Source organism: Corvus kubaryi, unplaced genomic scaffold, assembly GCF_017639235.1.
Source record: "Corvus kubaryi isolate FWS band 111438036 unplaced genomic scaffold, C.kubaryi_AGA036_p1.0 37308, whole genome shotgun sequence".
Taxonomy (NCBI): domain Eukaryota; kingdom Metazoa; phylum Chordata; class Aves; order Passeriformes; family Corvidae; genus Corvus; species Corvus kubaryi.
Genome location: NW_024581096.1, coordinates 3,296,224 through 3,311,193, shown reverse-complemented (window position 1 = coordinate 3,311,193; position 14,970 = coordinate 3,296,224).

Here is a 14,970-nt window from a genome sequence, read left to right as displayed (position 1 = left end):
CCACAAAGTTTCTGCTAGGAAGGTTCTTATGTTCAGATGTATTCCAGTAGAAACCAGAGAAATGTAATACTTCTTCTGTGCTGCAGTTGCCTCTGTTTACAGGCTTTCTGTGGCTCAGAGCAGGGGAAGGTACCTGAAGGAACCAAAATGAGAGAGAAACCAAGCTCTCAATTTAACCTCTAACATAATGTATCATTGGCCACTCCTATCACCCTCACAGTCAGTCAAGCAGTTTTTGGTCTATTTTCCTTTCACCTTGTATTCTGCATATTTTTGGTCATGCAAACTAAACAACTCCAAGTCCAGACTGCAGTTGCTTAAAGTGTTTCCAACACTTAACATACATTTTGTGGGATTTAAGGTAATTTCCTGTATTTAAAATAGTTAACACTGACAGAACATAGGAAAAGCTTTGCAAGAACCTTTTAAGAGCCCTGGATATACAGGTACATGTTTGTCTCTGTACATCTCTAGTATCAACTAAATAAATTCCTATAACCCTCTGGGAAAAAAGAAACTGTTTTTATTGGACTTCCGAGGGCAAGTAGAGATAAAACAACATCCACTTGCCCTGTCTTCTCTGGATATAAGTCTTTAACAACATAGGAGAGAATGGTTTTGCACTTCCTATTATTTCTATGGATGAAGTTAGCCGTTTTTCTTTTGTCTATAAAGTATTAAGCAGTTCCCATAGCAGGAAAGAATGAATTATAAAAATAATATACATTTCAAAGGAAATAAGGATTACAGCCAGTTGCCTTAACAAGAGAAAGAAAATCCTCTAATGCTGGAAAAACACTGCTGATTCAACACTGAATAAAGAAGAGATGAATAGGAAATTTGCATATGAACTCTATTTGAGAAGGCAGATGAACAAATTTCTACTTTACATTGCAAATCATTTTTAATAAAGTAAAGAAATAGAGGATTTCATAAATGAATGTTAACTCTGCCAAAACATCATTGTAACATGGAGAACTAAAAGAATGACACAGAGAGAAGATCAAAGAGAGATATTACCATAACCTATTGCCTGAATAATGATTTTTAATCCTCTCCTTCAAAGCTACCAGGACTAAGGGGCATGTTGTCTCCATTTCCAAGCTGCCATCAAATCTCAGGATCTTTCTCCCAAACATTTAACATTAGAAAAAGAAATTACTTCTTTCTAGCTGCTTCTTCTTGTTGTTGTTGGTTGGTTGGTTGGTATTTTTTTAATCTGAGCAGCTTGTGAAATCAATCACTTTGCTTAGTTTGAGGAGCTTCACTGGTGGCAGACCAAGCCAAAGCCTGTGCCTTTGCTTCCAAATACAGACCTCATCCTGCTTGGCTGTGGTGGTTACCATGGAAATACTGTAATGCAACATCTTTCTTTTTCGTGGCAGGTTTCTGGAGTGAGAGTTCAGAGAGAGAACAAAAACGACATTGAATAATTGGATATTAGTGGTTAACTGTGTTAAATAGCTGGAGGTTTATTCTGCCAGAGTTTTTGTCAAGAGAAACAACTACTTTCCCTGGGAGTTAGAGTTTTTCAGATTGAAAATCAAAACTGTGATCTGTTGCCATATGGCCTGTGGTCTTAGAGCAGTAAGAACTGATACTTTCAGAGATGTCAGTGGGTTGTAACATAGTACTCTCTCTGTATCACTGAACAGTCTTTTAAGCTTTATGTAGTTGCTGGAGGTGTTGTGAGGCGGAGGGTACCATGCTGTAGCTCGACTGTGGTTTCCAGGCACTCGTCCATCATCCTGCTCAGAGGATGGGTAGAACAAGGCTTCCTTGTACACACAATCCACTATACACTGCAATATATAAATCTGTAATTTTTTTCTCCAACATAAACTTTATTATTTCACAGTTGAATAGACTGACTTAATGTGAGAGCACATAGTGGAACCTGTAAGGATATTTAGTCATTTAAGGTTTGGACAGACATATGATATCTCTAGAGTAATCTGCCTGAATGAATTACCCTGGTGTCAAAAAAAGGTTTTTCCTTCTCTCTCTCTCTCTCTTTCCCTGCTCTGTTTTATGGTGTTTATTTACTTGTTTTAATATTAATTCTCCCTTCAAACTCTGTGACATATTTTCCATTAAACTTAACAGATGAATGAGAGGAAATTGGATGAGTTTGCCCTTTTCTACCTCCTTCTGACAGCAGTACATCTCTTTTGCCTGTGTCCAGAATCAGCCAGCTGCTCCTGATACACCAGCTAAATCATGTGTTAAATTGTAGTGGTGTAGTTTGGACTGTCTCACTTTCTTTCCCAGTTGCTTTGAGACATACCAGATGACAAGAGACTGGAGTCTGAAGACTCTGTAGCTGAGGAAAATAATTTTCTAACTAAGTAAACATTTTCATTTTTGTGGAGAAAAAAACATCTGGGAATGTAGAAGGACACTGCTCCACCAGGTAAGATGCAGGAGATTGAACCACCTATGTGTGTTAACCTGAGCTAAATAGGAAGGGAGAGGGAAAACCCTGTGGGTGGTTTTTAGTACTTTGTCTATGCTAGTTTGAAGAATAGTTTTTTCATTGATGTGCATTACGCCACTATCTGGAGTGCTTGGAAATACAATTGACCCATGATGGTGACACTTTCTAAAATTATGGGAGGCAAGTGGGAGCAAGAGGTGGAGTTTTCTGTACATTAAAAACCCCAGAGCTATTATTATTATGATTCAGTTGAACTTTTGATCACAACTTGCTTTTGCAGTCAAAATCACAGGTCTGCAATGCATGAACACAATCTAAAATACCCAAATCCCCAAAATCAGCCAATCACAGTTGTACAAAGTTCTGAATAAACCTGTTTTTCTGTGCTGGGCAGCACTACATAGCAATAAACAATCTGAGCATTTTGTTCAACCATGCATAATGGTTACTTGGGAATGCAAATTTTTTCCTCTCCTCCAGCTTTTTATGCTGAGCATGATGTCATAGGGGATGGGATATCACTGTGGGTCCTTGTGCCACCCCAGCTCCTAACTCATGGGGTGGGATGAGGAGCAGAAAAGGCTTTGACCTTGTGTGAGCTCTGCTCAGCAACAGCTAAAACATCCCTGTATTATCAACGCTTCCCAGTGAAAATCCAAAATAGAACACCATAAAAACTACTATGAAGAAAAATAACTCTATCCCAGGCAAAATCAGTTCAGCCAGATAAGCCAGCCCCTCTGGTTTCAGATGCTCAGAACTAAAACTGAAAACATTCATACAACTAACTGATTCAGACGTTAATGGAAGTGTGGAAGTGCTATTACAAAGCAAATTTAAAGCTAATGGAATTGAAGCACTAAGAAGCAGAAAATCATTAAATTAACAAGAACTCTAAAAATCTAAACTTTTTAATGGCACCTGAAAAAAAATATTGAGGAAGAAAAAGAGTTCTTCAATGACTCAGAGATCAGTATTTTTGCAAGAAAAGTTGCAGTGGGTTTAACCTGAGTTGATGGACAGTCAACCTGAGTCTGATAGACAGGCTAATGATGCTTCTCACAATTTACATATTTAAACCGCATGGAAAGGCGGGAATTGCCTTTTGTCCCTACTTGCCTGCTGGAAGGTGGGAGGGACCTCCGAGCCTCCAGGCTCCACCGGGCCGGGCCAGAGCCCCTACCACCCTCCCCTTTTCCCAACGCCACAGCACAGACCCTGGGTCGCTGGGGCAGGGGGAACTGTCCCAGAGCCGCAGGCAGCTCAAACCAGCCATGGACTGCCACACAGCTAAACCCATCCGGCGCGGTTTCCTGGGACCCCCGGGTCCTTATCCTCTCCTCTCCACGCGGAGCCAACAGGAGCCAGCAGAGCCTCCTGTCTGCTGCCAGCACACTTCGTGCTGAACTGAAGATGACACCACGCAGCCAGCAGCACAAAGGGAGCGAGGCTTTCCCACCATAAAGCCCAAACAAGAACACTCTTCAACATGGCGGCTTCAGAGCCAGAGAGAAAGAGAAGTGAGTCCCGTGAGACGGAGCTGAGCATGGCGACGGGAGAAAAGAGGGCGGTGCCGCGATTCTTGAGCGTAGCTTAAAAAACCTTCTTGCATGCCATGGTAAGAAACTGTAATATCACAAATTGTTTGTCTCTTTAATCCATTTGAAGTACATGGGGGGATGGAGAATTCATGTGTGGCCCGTGAAGATTATGAAGAGTGCCTATGCCAGGCTATACAGAAGTAGCGAGAGGCTTTTAGAAACTTGTGGAAAAAAAAGCCTTTCTGTTCCGGCCAAAATAACTCATCCTTAAAAAGATTAATAACCACATGTGATAGCCTGTGTTTGGCAGTGTGAAGGAACTGTGAGATTTTTCATGGAAGACATGTTTTACACCACAGCAGATTGTTTTTTTCCGGGTAGGTCTGCTGTTGGTGGCAGTTTGGGAACCATGTGATGCAGAAGAAAACCCTTTTTCCCTTAAGAATAAGAGAGAGACTTTTCAAGAACTGTAACACTGACTAAAATCCCATGTTCTGTTATCTTTGTGCGAGTTGAGTAAAAGGAGAAAAGTGCTGGGGGGGGAGGGGGTTTGCTTTAATTTCTTGTTATTTCTCCTAATTTTAATTCTATTAGTAATAAAACTCTTTTTTTATACTGCAACCGTTCAAGTTTTGTGCCTGCTTTGCTTTCTCCTAATTCTTATCTCACAGAAAAAAATAGGTAAGTAATAGATATTTTGAACTAAACTGAATCAGGGGGATGGGGAAGCAGAGGTTAAATGAGTTACTAAGAATTGGTTTGTTAGAAGCAATGCATACAGCTTGCCCAGCACTTACGGTGCATACCAAAGCAGGATGAGAAGATAAGAGACTACTGATAAGGTGAAGGAATCCTGACCAAAGATCCGGTTTTTAACCTAAAACTGGCTCAAACCAGTCTCGAAGTTTGGACTTAGGCCAGGGGCATAAAGAGCATGTGCAGGGAGGAAAGGTGAAAAGTTCAGGATGAGGACGACTCCTTACTTCATCTGAGGAAGACTCTTATTTCATCTTGGAGACCCCTGCCCACGACCACCAGACAGCACTGCGCAACCGCAACGCGGATGTGAATGACTTTTGTGCTCATTGTAATATGAGGCGAGGCTAGGTGGGGCTAGGTAATGAATATGTATAGATGTATTGGGAAACTTAATGAATATGGAACTTGTAACCCGATATACACCAAGCTCAATGCAGCTGTCGGCATGCATGGCTTTGGAGGAACTAATCCCCCATGTGTCCCAGCGCTGGAATAAACATACCTACTTTACTACTTATTCTAGTAGTGGAGTCTTTTCTGCTCATCAAAACCACTACACTTAACTGGTATTTCTGCCTGGTTTATGAACTGAACCCACTACAAAAAATGTATCGCATCTTTATGGAAAAATATCCTTTTGAAAAACTCAGAAATATGTCCTATATAAACTTTCTAATAAAAACATACATTTACCTAGACTTAGATTATTAGAATTGGTATTCAATTCTAAGATGCATTTTCATGCATTTCTAGATTAAATAATCTTGATAGCATCTATCAAATGTTTAGTTGCAATATTCAAGTGTACCTCAAAAATGCAGAAAAAAGAAAGTATTATGAAACAGTCATATTTAACTAAAAATATAAAAATAGGAAGAAAGAGAAAAAATACTACATTCTGTAGAATTGCAGGTTCCTGAGAACCTAGTCTTCTTGGAAATAATGATTCCTCAAATGTCTCGAAATAGGGGCAGTGAAGAAATTGTTGAAACAGTTGCATGTTAAAAGCATCTACTCTTTGTTTTCCTCTGTTCTTGGGTCTGATTTTTAGAATTATTCAGTACCTCCAGTGAAAGCTGGTAGGTGCAGTTCAATTTACTTGAACTTGCAGATGATCTGAGAATTCAGAACTGCGGGGTATATTTGTTCCTGTTGATTATGATTTGGAAAAAAAAAAGAGTATACCTGAAAATTTTACAGAGTGATACACATTTGCTGTAGAATTAAAAGGGCAAAAAACTGTGAAAGGATTTAATAGATACCAGCATTACCAAGGGATATTTACCTTTAGCTCTTTAGGTACCCCTTATTCTTTCCAATTCAGATTTTGATATTAGGTAAACTAGATTTTCAGGAATTAAATATTAACTCTATAATTTCAGTTGTACAAAGGCACATTGATTTTCACAAACTCAGTTTGAGGTCTGATTTTTTATTTGAAGGATAAGAATTATCAAGAATCTTGGCGTGATTTCTTCACTTCCTTGCAAAGCTGTGGCGTGATAAAAAGTAATGTATTTCAACTAAATTATTCATGAAGTCAATATCTCTCTTCGATGCAGTAACCTACTGACAAGGGGCTAGTTGCGACTAAAGAACTATTGAAAAAAAACCACAGTCAAGACTTGTGGTAAGAAAATATTTTTGTTACATTATCTGACATTTATTTTATGTACTTGGACAAAATTGCAGCATCTGAGGGGCTTGTCTTAAAATTTGCAGCTGGTGTACCATCTTTGTTTGATGCTAATAGCTGTGACCATGGCACAGCTTTTTCTTTGATTCTTAGGGAATTTTTGGACCTATCATTATAGTAAGGTATTGGCAGTCAAGAATTTTTATTATTATCAAAGACTACTTTACCTGTTTTGAGGCTTTTCTAAGATTTTTTTAATGACTTCAGTGGCTAGGCATCTAGAATTTAACTGTGGGTTGGATTGGGGCTTTAATTCATCATGTGCCATTGTTATAATTGCTGGAAATCTGAGGTTCTTCTCATTTGAGTTTTCTCACCAACCAGAAAATTATTTCTCCTGTTCCAGGCAAAGCCTACCCCACATTTCTGTGCTAATTAATGTGGCAATTCACTAACTGCCTCTGTTCATGAACAAAACTTTCCTTACCACTTGGAATACTGTCTTGGGGTTTATTATTTTTTCCCGAACCTGGTGGGGGAGGGGTGGTTGTGCCTTCTCTCAGAGGATATATTTCTAAATTTGGCCAAGCTGGAACAAATACCAGGTACCACTAGAGAAGATAGAGCCTTTTGTAGGAGTTTCTAAAACTTTTGGAGTGTATTTTGCTGTATTTCTGTCCATTTCTGCATTTTAAGACCCTGGTAAGTTAACAATCCTTGGCATCCTTATACTTGAGAAGTTATGACTTGGCCTTGTATCCTGTATTCCATTTCCTTTCTGTGCAGTATGCTCAAAATCTTATCCCATATCTCTTAAACGCCTTATGTGTCTTATATGTCTTATACAAAATCCTCTTGAAACCAGTAGCTTTTACATGGCACTGTTGCATGAAGTTGTTTAGGAGTCCAAGTCATGCTTCAGAAGAGTTTAAGGTCTGTGTTCTTGAAAGTGGTTGAAATCAATCAGATGCACATGTCGGCATATTGGCGCAATTAAGCTCCCGCGTCTTAAGGACACTGAAGTACCTTTTATGTCTAAATGGTATTTCAGCCCATGCATCACTTAGGTGATTTTGATAATGGTGACCATCATGTTTCCCTGGAGCCTTTCTGGTGTTGCTGTTAGCTGACCAGAAAAGTGAATAGTAAATTGTTTGAGAACGCATCTTTATTTTTCCGCTCTAGCATAATGTTTTTTGTATCTGATTCTTCACACATTATTCATACATGGCCTAATGTCTTGTTTCCTCCTTCGTTGGCATGAACATTTCCACCTCATTAGGGATCTCATAACTGCATTAGGCAGAGGTATGTGAAGAAAATAGAAATGAAACAGAATGTAAATTTCTTCTGTGACTGGTGCAGAAATGGATATGAAGAAACTGGCCTGAAAAAGCAGTGAATTTGAAGCAGGAAAAGGGCAAACAAAACTTATTTAGTAACCTTGATGAAGCATGTCTATGCAGAGGTAAATTTTAGGGAGTAGCTCATCTCTGTAATACAATTGATAAAAATCCTGTATATAAACAACCCAGAAATGTGACTCCAGATTTGAATTTTTAGCCATCTTTCATACTCTCTAGCTAAAATATATTTTTCAAAATTCCGTAGGAGGGCTACAACCCCACTTCTCCTACTCACTTGTATTTATGGTCATTTTCATTTTGCAGTTGTTTCATTTCTCTCTGGCATCCAAAATATATGAAATAAAAAATGGCTTCTTTATCCAGTCATTCAGTTTCTAGTGTGTCTTAAATATTGGAGTGCAGTTGCTACTCATGTTTGCAACTTAGATCATGACAGTATGCGTTTCAGAATATTTTTCATTTGGTTAGAATTCTTCTTGGGATTTTATTCCTTCTCTGCATGAGAGGAACAAAATCCATTTGCATTGCATTTCTTTAGGCATGTTTCTGAACTTGAGAAATATTTATTTTAGGAATTAGCATGCCTTGTTGACTCTGTAAAAATGCACTTTTAATTGCTTCTTATTTTTTACTTTCATGTTACTTCATGTTACCATTTCATCTTCCTGATTTTTACGCTTTTAAATTTTATGAGAAAAATAAAAACCTCTTGAAATTGTCCATAAATTACACATTTCCTGGTACTTTTCTGTTAAAATATATCACAGTCAAATTTTGGTTTTGTAGCAGAGTAACTGCTAGGTTGCTCCTTGGCAAACTGTTTGCTATTAGATACAAGTGTTAAGATAGTTGTTGACTGCTAGTTAATTTGTGTTCCAAGCAAAACCATTTCAAATCTCCTAATTTAGCACTTAATGCATGTAAAGACAGAGAAGGTTAAGGCTGTGTTTTATGTTCTATGATTTGTTTTACTTGCTATTAATTTTATTTGGCATGCACATAGTACCTAGTATTAAATCAGTTGCACATACTGCAAAAATCTGGTGACTGAAATCCCATGAGCTTTACATTTTCTTTTCTGTGCCTTTTAATGCTGATTAAACGTACCCAGTGTTCTATGAAAACATGTTGAACACATTAGCAATACTTACACAAATCAGTTTTGCTTTCTTTTCACCTTTAGTAATTCATTGCTGCTGCCCACATTCATGGCAGCAGCTGGTCTGAAATATTTGTTTCTTGAACCCAAGAGAAAATGTTATCATTCATTTAATAAAATCTGGCCCTTAGTACTCAGCTGAGATCACCCACAGCTCTGTGAAGGACTGATTGTGCTCTTCTGCTGCAGACACAGGTTTGAGTCTCACTGCAGGCCCCACAGACATGATGCTGAAGAGTGTGCTAGATCATCTGGCAAATCCTATCACAAAGTATGATGAGAGAGCTCCACTCCATACAAATACTAAAATAAACAACCTTTTCATTTCTTCAGGGCAGAGATGAAGTATTAGGCAGACTGTCAATAACCAATCTGCATACTTTTATATGACTGTCAGCAAGCCATCATTTGAAGCTTTACTGGAAATACATATGTTCATGTGGAATATACAGAAGTCTTGACCAAAGCTCTATAATTACATATTAAGAAATGAGATCATAATTCAACAAAGGTAAGAAGAGAGCATGAACTTTTAATTACAGTAGGACTAGAGCCCTGGTAAACACATCTTAGACCCAGGCTGAGCTAGGAGGCTAGGAAAGAGATACTGTTTGAATTGGTAGATGGTGAAAAGTAACTTGTGTATCAATGGATTTTTTATTTGTATGTTTGAAAGTGAGGAGTAGGAAGAAAGTAAAAAGAATTTAACTCCTTGGTGTCTGATTCTGTGGCCTTAAAAAGCTGACCATTGCCCTTGGTTTTGACAAAATAAGTAACTTAGGGGAGGCAATACAGGTGCTTCCAGTAAATACAAACCATATTTCAGTATACATAACCATGGAGAGTTCACCTTTGTTGGAAGCCAGGGTCCAGCAAAACTATTCTATCATGCCCCTCCTCAACTGGACAAGGGAGAGAAAAACAATAAAAGCTTGTCGGTTAAAATAAGGACAGAGAGAGATCATTCAGCAGCTACTGTCATGGGCAACACAGATTCAAACTCGGTAAATTAATTTATTACCAACCAAATCAGAGTAAGATAATGAGAAAAAAATTGAAACAAAACCTTAAAATATCTCCTCTCTACCCCTTCTTTCTTTCTAGGCTCAACTTCACTTCCAATTTGTCTATCTTCTCCTTCACAGAGGTACAAGGAGATGGGCAATGGAGGCTGTGATCAGTTCATCCCATGTTTACTCTGCTGCTTCTTCCTCCCGACACTCTTTCCTTGCTTCAGTATGGGATCCTTCTCATGGGAGACAGTCCTCCATGAACTTCTCCAATGTGAGACATTTTCATTGGCTGCAGTTCTTCATTAACTGCCCCAGCACGGATTCCCCATGGGGTCACAAGTCCTGTCAGCAAACCCACTCCAGCATGGGTTCCTCTCTCCACAGGACCATGGGCCTTGCCAGGATCCTGCTCCAACATGGAGTTCCCACAGGGTCACATCTGCTCCAGGATGGGGTCCTTTATAGGCTGCAGGTACATCTCTGCTCCTCTCTGGTTCTCTATTGCCTGCACAAGGACAACCTTCTTTGCCATGGTCTTCACATGAGCTGCAGAAGAAACTCAGCTCTGGTGACTGGTGTAGCTCCTCCCCCTCTTTCTTCACTGGCTTTGGTGACTGCGGAGTTGTTGCTTTCATGTATTTTCACTCCTCTCTCCCAGCTGCAGTTGCGCAGATTTTTTTCCCTTCCTTTCTTAAATTCATTATCCTAGAGGCGCTGTCACTGTCACTGATGGGGTCAGCTTGGCCAGCTACAGGAGCCAGTCAGAACTTGCTCCATCCAACATGAGATCAGCTTCTGGAATCCCTCTGCTACTGAAGTCTTGCCACACAAACCCAATACAATATGTCATCTCTTCAGCGATGAAGAAGAAAATGTAGTGTTTCTGTGGTGCTTTTTTTAAACTGTTGTTGTATGTAACAGTCACAGCCATATCTAATACTGAAGGGCTAAAGTTGTATCCTGTAGCTTGAGCTATGCAGTTGTAACAAGGAATTACTCAGATGGAGCACAGAGATGCAGAGGGATGGCATTTCAGAATGAATCCATTGAATTCTGTAGAAGGTTTCATAGGAGTGAAATATACCACTTGAGCTTTGGTTGAAATGAAGCTGAAGGCACTGAGCTGTAAATGAACAAAGGAGAGAGATAATAGCATTTAATGAGAGACTTGAAATGGTTTGGAAATTACTCTTTAAATTATGTTTTGATTTGTAGATGAAAGTTAAATTGTAATTGAAATACTCATAGCATAATCATGATGGCAGAGTGTGATCGGTTGCACATTTTCTGACAGTACCCTGAGGAACTGTGGCATTAAAGCCTGGTGCCTCTCCTCCAATTCACCATCACTTCTCACATGTGTATCAGGATAGTTTATTTTGCACGTATACAAATCAGAAGGGAACACTGAGATAAAATGGTGTATCTAGGAGTACTTGTCAGTCAGCTTCAGGCAGTGCAAAGCCATTAATGAAAAAAAAGAGTGGAAACAAATAGACATAACTTTCACATTTAAGAAGAAGACATTGCCTGATTCAGGCTCAATTTTGTTTTGTTTGTAAGGCAACTGGAGAGTAATCAGTGGAATGGGAGACAAACTTCAGTTGCATGAAATCTGCTTTTCAGTGAGAAAGCAAACACAGGCGTGGAGATGTTGCGCATTTTGGTACCTTTTCTGTTGTGTGATAGTAAAAATATTTATATATTTTTACTTCCATTCCTAAAAACTTCCATTTGTGAGTGGGCTCCTCTTTTGTAACATAGCATGAGTGCTTTGTGCTTTATATTATATAATTCCTGCTGTCATCAGTGAGCTTTTTTTCCATTAATCTCAACAGCTCTTCCTGAAACATACAGTTATACTAAAATAAAACACATTAGATAATAATAAAGTACAAAATGTTATGTTATCACAAAATATACCACTGTAACACGACTTACTGTCTGTGTTGATATAAGGTCAAAACCTTTTTCTTGTCATTTTAATAATGGGGATTATCTGAAAACCTCTGAATCCCATGCATTACAAACCTAATATCCTGTACTTTTTGTTCAGTTATTGAGGGTGAGGGTAGACTATTTTTCACATTAAGTTCTTCATTGCTGAAATATTTGTGGCAAAAAAGCCCCAAACAAACCTAATTTATTACCATAACAATTTTGCCTGTTGTTTCACCATCTCACCCATCTTGAAGGAGAACTTCTGACTTTAGAGGAAAGAATCCTACCACTAAAAGTAGCTCCTCCATCAAAAGAAGTTGCCATCAAATGCACTAAACCTAATTAGTAAGGCCCTGGGGAATTTCAGAGAAATTACTTGAGACAAAACACCCTTAGGAACAGTCATCAGCAATACAGAGAGATAAATAAAGTTAGCATTCATCATGATTGATGTGCTGTGGCCCTATTTGGGTTGAAATGCAATATCCTAGTTTGGCAGCAGCATGTTTCTTGAATAATATGGAATATATTGGTGTTGCTCAGTACTCCTTACTATTACATCAGTGAAATATAGCATATTATCCTGCTGCAGATGTGCTGTAGATTATTTTGTGTGTGTGCCTGGGGATTATTCTGTTCATCCTATAAAGCTGCAAAATGGGAGCATGGGTTAATAACATCGTGGAGATTTGATAGAAATTCACCCCTTGTTTCTTAGAATACTTCTTCAGAATTTTAAATTACTAGTTTCACCTGTAACATGAACATAATTAGTGCTGCAGAATAATCTTCACTGGATGACTTCAAAGAGGGCAGGAAGTTTCAGAAGTAGATAGTTCAAGTTCTCAACTTCTGTTTTGCACTGACATCTGACCAGTGAAGTAGTCTTTCATGTTATGCAGAATACTGCTGTTGAATTCTGTACTGAGTTCTTTCTGTTTTGCTGGTTTAACAATCCAGTCAGGATTCTCCCCACAGGGTCCTTATCAGGGAAATTCAGGCACAGATATGTACTGACATCCTGCTGCAAACTGTATAGATCTGGACCATGTTTATTGGCTGTACAGTCTTGAACTCAGCTTGCTCCAGTCAGATCTCTGCTAGTTCTTTAATTTTTGCAATAAGCTAAAAAAAAAAAATACAGACCAGAAAAATACTGCTTTTTAGCAAGTAGTTCAAACAGTTCCATGTGGTGTTCTTCCTGCAGTAACTCAGAAACAACAAAAACACAACAGTTTGCATATACAATAACATCACTGACTTATCCCCAAATACATTCTGAAATGTAAAAATATAGAGTAATATTTAGAAGTATGTTTGTGAATAAACTTTAAGATATTTTAAGTATGTTCTTTAGTAGAAACACAATTTTTCCATATTGCTGGCAATGCATTTATTCTTTCATAGTCATTGCAATAATTAGTCTAATGTGTGTGTCTTTGAAGAAAAAGAGAAATATTCCCATTAAATGTATTATCATTAAAAGAGGGCTTGTGTCCAACGAATTTCAAAAGTGGATTACAGGTGCAAACTTGACGTTATATTGGGAAGAGCAATTTAATTTTCCAAATGGACAAAGTTTAATAAAACCCACACCATGTAATTGTTTAGTCAAAATTAATCAACAGGTCTGGAAATATTATTGTGAATTTTTCCTGCTTGTGTAGAGGCAAATACAGTAATGAATACTTGCAGGATTTTTTTTCCAAGCTATCCAGCTATGTTATTTCAGTGGAGTCTGGTAGAGGTGCACAAGAGATTTATAATGTTTATTGATGGTAAATGGATTCCTGCTGCTCACTCTAGAAATTTTGACTTTCACTGCTAGTCTGCAAAAGTTCAAGGCACAGTCTGTGAACTGGAGTGGGTGTTCCAGAGAAAATCCACTCCAGAGAAAGACTTAAATATCCCTCTCTTTGGTATTTGTTGCCATAATAAATACAAAAAAAGCCTTCAACCCTTAAAACATATCGGGTTTGTATATGTTTTTTCTGAACAATGTAACAAAGTTGTAGAAACAAACTCAGCATCTTTCTCTTATCTTAGGTAGAAGTATTTGGCTGAAAGCAAAATATTGGAAGGAAGCTCAATTTCCTGACTCAGAAATTCAGGAAAAAAACCAGTCTGTCGAATGGGGGATGTGGCTTTTTTTCTTATTTTAAGATTTTACACTGACATTTATAATATTGTTGATGAAACTATATTAACATCACGAGCTTGGGAGTTATATCAGAAGCTGTAGAATGTGCATCTAAGGAAATCTAATCCTTAAATGTATCTTTTCCAGTTTTCACAGGGGGACCTTGTGAGATCCTTAAAAGAACTCCTAGATGGATGCTATATTTTCCTTGTGTTGATCTATCTCTTTCCAATACTAACATCATTAGCAGCAGAGACACTAAGAAGGGACTTGAAAAACAAAAATATATTAAGCCAGGCCTAAATTTTCTGACCTTCATATAGGCTCACATATTACAGTATACTTAACAGTATTTGAAGAGATGAACAAGGATGACAATATATGAATTTCTTCCGGGTCACTTGAGCAACCAGGTCTAGTGGAAGGTGCCCCCACCCATGGCAACAAGAGGATTAGAACTAGATGATCTTTAAGGTCCCTTCCAACCCAAAGTATTCTATGATTTTTATGATCCTGAAAAAGATTATTGAGAAGTTAAAAAAAAGCACTGCTGTTCCACTTCAGTCATGTCCTTTGAACTGGTCTCTATCCCCCAATACTGCAGTTCCTCTTCCTCCTCTATCTCAAAACTTTCTGCTCTTCTACAGTTTATTTTGTCATGAAGCTGTTTTGCCCATCCTTTGGTGATCCAGTACTCCAGACTTCATCTGGATTTCTTCTGCTCCCATGACTTAAGACTTAGCTGAATGGATGAGGTGTTACAAAACAAGTGTTCAGTCCTTTTCTCTTGCTGCTCTGTTGCAGGGGGTCTGAGGAATGAGCAGTGTTTATTCCTTTTCTCCTGCTATTTTGAGGAGTCTCAGGAATGAGCAGGTTAATAATATGGGAAAAGGTCCTGTATAACATTTGAATTCCCATCATATTTAGGCACTGAGGAAATAGAAGGAAGTGGCAACCCTGTAAGAAATTTGTTCTCA